The sequence below is a fragment of the Rhipicephalus sanguineus genome, chromosome 4 (genome assembly GCF_013339695.2).
Source record: "Rhipicephalus sanguineus isolate Rsan-2018 chromosome 4, BIME_Rsan_1.4, whole genome shotgun sequence".
NCBI lineage: Eukaryota > Metazoa > Arthropoda > Arachnida > Ixodida > Ixodidae > Rhipicephalus > Rhipicephalus sanguineus.
Window position 1 is genome coordinate 134,170,875 of NC_051179.1, and position 6,126 is coordinate 134,177,000.

Sequence of the window (6,126 nt, forward strand, 5' to 3'; positions counted from 1 at the left end):
CGCCCACACATACTTATGAATTCTAAAAGGGCACCTAAGTGCTGCAATCATTTCTGGATATGCCTATAACGTCTTCCCGTGAAACCGTTCTAAACATTTCGTTTCTTTTAATCAGTCTGTTCAGCACGTTCGTTTCATCCAACCTTTCTGCCGACGACAGCTTGAATGGCCGCAGCACGAAACTGGTTCCCTTCAAGAATACACTCTTAGTTCGTGGTCGCTATATCAGTAGGATGACGAGATATGCTCGTGATTAAATAATACTATTTTTCTGCGTTCACATAAACACAGTTTTCGCAACAGAGCAGCACCATGTTCTCATGCGATTTTGACAACCATTGGAACTGTCCATGGCCCTGTACAACTTCGGTACTATTCCCACAATCATTGCGCACTTGCACCCTTTATTTTTCTATCGTGTATGTTTCGTACGGGTATGAAAATTACACGGGAAATTTCATCTAGTACACTCAAACACAAGACACATTGGAATAACGAAATGTACATGTGTTTTACTTCGATGTAGTGACACAATATTGGAAGTAAACGAGCGTGCGGTGTTCTGTTTGGCCAAAGTTAGCGTGTCATAGATTGTCATAAATGTACAGAAAAAATGTGCCAGTAATATTGAGCGAGCTTGCCTTACAAACAGCAACTCCATTGTAGTCACAGAAAAAAAAAGTTACTTTAGTGTGTTACTGAGGAGTACCTCGCTATTAGATGCGAAGTATCTTAAGGCCGAGCGCAACCCGGTGGTGTGCGGCGTGACCACCCTTACTGCGCATGCTCATACCCTCTCCACACACCTCATCTCCACTCACCCTCTCCACTTTCCATCTCCCATTCCCCTCTCCACTTTCCCTCTCCCCCTCCCATCTCCCCTTTCCCTCTGCACTTCCCCTCTCCACCTTCCCTCACCCCTCCCCCTCTTCCATACCCCTCTCCCCTCCCCCTTTCCACTCTTCCTCTGAAACGCGGGCTAGACATTCCGAAATTCTCTCCTGCGCAACGCCGCGATGAGCTCGAGCGCATGCGCGTCCCCTCCCCTTCTCTCTCCTCTCCTACGCTGCCCCCCTCTCGCCCGCCTGTCGACCGCGTTCCCCGCTCGCCCTGTGAGAATTAACGGCCAGGCTAGATGGAAGATACGACGCGCGTAGCGTCCCTCTTCGTGTTCCACGACGCGAGGTCGGTAGCATGCCCAACGAACGCCAACGGAACGCGATCGTGCAAGTGCTCCGGCTTCGCATCGCCTCATGGTCCCCTTTAGCGGGAGATGGTGTAATTTTCTTCAAAACTCAACATCACCGGCGCGACGGTTTCATTAACTGACATGATTCTGTGCGATGTCCCGATACACGAGATATAAATATAGACACCTCCTCTTCTTTGGAAGAGGTAGACGCTGCCATGGCAAAATGTAGGCGCTCGACTTCACCAGGACGCGACGGAATTGCGTGTGCACCTGTGCCACCTAGGTCAAGCAGCACGGCGACAGGTGTTAAACCTTTTTATTGGTCATGGGAAGATGGCGTGGTTCCTGAAGCATGGAAACGCAGCTGTCTGCTACAGGAATGTCACCACTGCTAGTGACATCATACTGGAGTATAGCTCTCGCCACCTGTGTTGCGAAGCTCATGGAGCGAATGATTCTCACACGCCCCGAGTGATTCCTTGAAGTGTACAAAATTTATCTCGACCCCATGACGGGATTTCGACGAGGCCGTTCATTTTATAAAGTGTCATCAGTAGAGCAGCATATGTGTACAAAAAGACTAAAATTTCCGCTTTTCCTTGATGTACAAGGTACCTATTAAAGCGTTTCTTATCAAGCTATATCAGGCACTCCTTTATAATTGAACATGGATAGCGAATATTTCGATCCATCTGAAATTACCTGACAAGAACGTCATTGTTTGTAGGCACTGAATATGGTTCGGCCTCCCACCACTACACGTGCCGTGGCTTCTCACAAGGCAGTGTTTTAAGCTCTGCTCTTTTCAACCCTAGCCTTCTTTGCCTAGCCGAAACGCTACCGAAAATATTTTCGCTGGCGAAAACAAACAACGCTCTTTCCTGTATTTTTCTTCTTCCTTCCTTCGTGCTTGCGCAGTGCGCGACCGTTTCCACATTCAGTGTTTCGATCTACGCTGTCATTTGTGTCTGGGCGTCAGCAGGGACACTCTTGCAGGTTCGTGCGAGGCTACAGGAGGTAGTGACACTAACATGTGGCTACCTTCGTACGCAGGGCCTAACACTCTAGACAGAAAAATGCGCCCTGGTGGCCTTTTGGCGGAAGGCGATGACCAGTTACCCAATATGCATCAATGGTCCGCCTGTTTTATACAAGCGAAGTCGTAGTTTTTTAGCTGTCATTGTGAACGGATACCACTCCTGGAGCCCTGACGCCTTTCATTTGAAACGAAACTCGCACCTATTGCTCACGTATTCAAATTCATCACAGTAAAAATATGGGGACCGTCAATGGGTGCATGCTACAGCTGTACCAAGAACGTTTTATTGGATTACTGCGCTATAGCTGTCCCGTGCTTACTAAAACTTGCACGTCAAATCTCCGAACACTTGAGAACCTGCAACCATAGGCACTACCCGTTTGCCTCGGCCGACCGCCGAGTGCCTCAAAAGCCAGAACTGTTAGATTGGCTCCGGACCACCTGGTCGTGACCTACGTCACAAACGACGTCCTGAAGGCCCACATTCGCCGCATCTCACGAATGGTGTCAAGCAATCGCCGTACCTGCCAGAACAAAGACCACAAGCGCCGTTCTCTAATGTAGTCAGTTCTGATCGTGTCTTCCTACTATCGGTTTCACATTCTCTTCACTTTCCACACAAGTCTTGTGGTGCTTACATAAGCCCGAAGTGCGCAATTCACGTCCCAGGAACAAGAAAGAGGAAAGACCATTCTGTCCTAGCCTTGAAGCAAGCACCTCTCGATTGTTTACGCGCTGTCTATGACGAAAAAATTCACGTCTACACGCATGGCTGTACCACCCAGACCAGCTGTACTAGCGCAACCTTCCTAAAATCACAACTTGTTGACCTCACTTACAAGATTTGCCACGTGATAGCGACTGGATCGAGGGTTGTTGCCCTGCGAGACGCCGTCGACTGTATCAACCAACATCCAGCTAATCAAATGGGTAGTAATCTGCAACTCAAAGGCGGCCTTACAATGTGTTTTGTCAGTGCTTCGTCGAGGATCTTTTGAACAAATTGTGTCGGCAATACGAGAAACACACCACCGTGTGTTTCAAAATGGACACGACGTCGTGTTTCAGTGGCTGCCTTGTCATTACGGCATCTCCGGCAACGGCATCATCGATGAAGCTACCAGAAAAGCAAACACAGAAACAAACCTTGTTTCCACGCCTTTATTGAGGACTGACGCAGCTCAACACTCAAGTAAGGTAGCGCGTAGCGTGACACTGCAAAAGCGACAAACACCGGAGTTGACATTATATCGATTGTAATCTCTAAACCAATCGCTGCGACGGCGGCTGCTATCTTTTCGTTCCTGACAAAGAAGATATAGCGTTGTGCCGTCTTTCACTGGGTGTACCATTCAGCAACGCATATTCATTTAAGTTTTAAATGACCGACAGCGGCTAGTGCAGCGACTGCGCTGTGGAGGAAACTATTGAGCACCTCCTGTGCCCGTCTTACACAAACGAGGGGCTTCACATCCGCACTCAACATCACCTGGACAAAAACGCTTTCACCGTCGACAAAACTTTGGGGCCATGGGAATTCGCTGCACAGTTACGGAAGGCAAAGAATGCGCTGCGATTTCTCAAGGATAGTGGACTGATCCACCGTCTGTGATGCCAATCGCGGGAATGCTACATCGCCAGAAACAGTGTCCTTTCTCTCCTATTGAACTTTTCCCCTACCCTAGTGCAGGCTGGCCTGCCGTGCTTAGCACTCATTGACGTCCCTGCCTTTTCTTCTATTGTTCTCATCCTGCTCCGCAATACAATAGCTCTTGCATGCTTAGACGATGTGATTGTACGTTCACCCTGCACTCTTTCATGTTTCCAGTCTAACCACTTCGCATTCTTTGCCTAAATGAAATAATATTCTGTTGCGATGCATGATTTCGCTGTAAACAATGGCATATTAGCGTGACGTGTAACATATTAAAAAATTTGCCGCAAATCGTCTTCTCAAGGTTTAGTATAGTGTTCTATATTTAAGTCTCTATTCGATCGATGGTCAGCGCTCTATTGATTCAAAATAAATGTTCTTGTCACATGTTATCGCCTATTATACTAAATTACGCTATAAAATATCAACCACATTTAACCGCATGAAAATCATCACGTGAGGAAAAGCTGAAACCAGGAGACGCAGGGCCGGCCCGCGAGGACGTCATGGTACACCACAGTGTATCTACCACTCGCGCCCACGACGCGGGTTCCGGAACAAACGGCGATTGCTTCGTAGGCTATTGCACTCTTGTGCACGAGGAAGGTGATAAAGACCCGAACTGCAAAAAAGGGGTCCATGTCTATAGGGCATGTTACGAGACAACACGAGGAAAGTGCTTCTAAATGAATCGAAACAAACATCTAGTCTTATTTCCCCACGTCGTATAAGCGAAGTCTCGGTGTTTCTGAATGGAATGACGTAAAGCGTAATTGTCAATTGTAAGTTATTACACGTAGGAGATGTCACTGAACGAGTTCAGATTTTGTATTGTGTAAGTGAAACAGTCAACTTAGTAGGTGAAGTGAACCTTCAAAACACGCGGCGTGATACCATATACCAGGTGGAGAAAACCGCATACGGTGGTAAAGAGGTCAAAGAAGTGCAAATGCACCAGCCTAGAAATGTGCACTTGTGGCCTGAGGTGATGTGAGCTCCTGACAATTGAAAGGCAAAAATGCAGCAGTGTCATAAAGACGGTTCTGTTGGTCCGGAAATTTAACGTCCGAAAGCGACTCAGGCAATGAGAAACGCCGTAATGGACCGCCTCAGATACGCTCGACGACCTGGGGTTCTTTAATGGTTGAAAGAATTAACAATATTTTCACCAGGACGACCATGGATGTAACATTTCCACCGATTTAAATTATATTGTAATTAAGTTAAATAATAGTTCTACTTACTCGAGTTCGATATTGCGATAAAGTAAAGCCCGACTACATCAAACTCGGTTAAATCAAGCTATACTTTATATCTTACAATTTTAAATCATCAGAATGCCCTCACGTAAGGCATAGGGGAATCTACGGCTGCAAAAATAGCCGGAACACTTCATACACCGACTATCAGACAGTTTGAAACGCCCCAAGTGGCTTTCCCTCAGAATATATATGCTTGCAGTGGATCTGTTCTGAAAGTGAAGAGCAGTCTTTTAAAGGAGTCCTGCAACAGTTTCTCAGCATGGTCAGAGAACGCTGCCTATCGGTCGTAGAGGCTCCTGAGAACACGCGAGCCGAACAACATAGCACAGCACGCGGCCTGGAAATTACAATTACAAGCCGCGCGTTCGCAGAACAAAAAAAAGAACGAAAATTTGCTCACTGTCGTTACGTGCTCGTGACATAACTTCTATTCACCGTGCTATCCCTCGCTGCTCATCTTCCAGCACGCTCATCGGGGCGAGACAAGACTGAAAACAATTAGGGCGTGCGACAAATCTCTAACTCCGCTCATAGTTGACAGATTCTAAAAGTTCTTGCGGCGGTCGGTTCGCGAGCCAATAAACTCATTTAAAGAAGGCTTTTAATGGTTACTTGAAAAAGTGTTTCAGGGCACCTTTAAGATAAGTTTTGTGTATATCGATGCTCTAATTAGTGGCGCATAACACGCCCCTCTGTATAACCCTCGCTACCGAATGCTAACGCCATACAAATAAAAATAAAAACAAAAAATTAATCCGCGTGTTGCCGCTGAGACACCTTTCTTGCATTATCGTGAAGCGGTGTCGTTAAGCCAACATGCGCACCGACATTCTCATCACAAGTAGGTTGAATTCTGTAAAAGATTTCTGTCGAATTACACGATATGTCGAATTAAACCTGTTTTCTTGTTTGTTTTTTTCTCGTGAGTTTGATATAAGCCGATTTAAATGTACTGATGTATTTTCGCGTACTTTGTTTT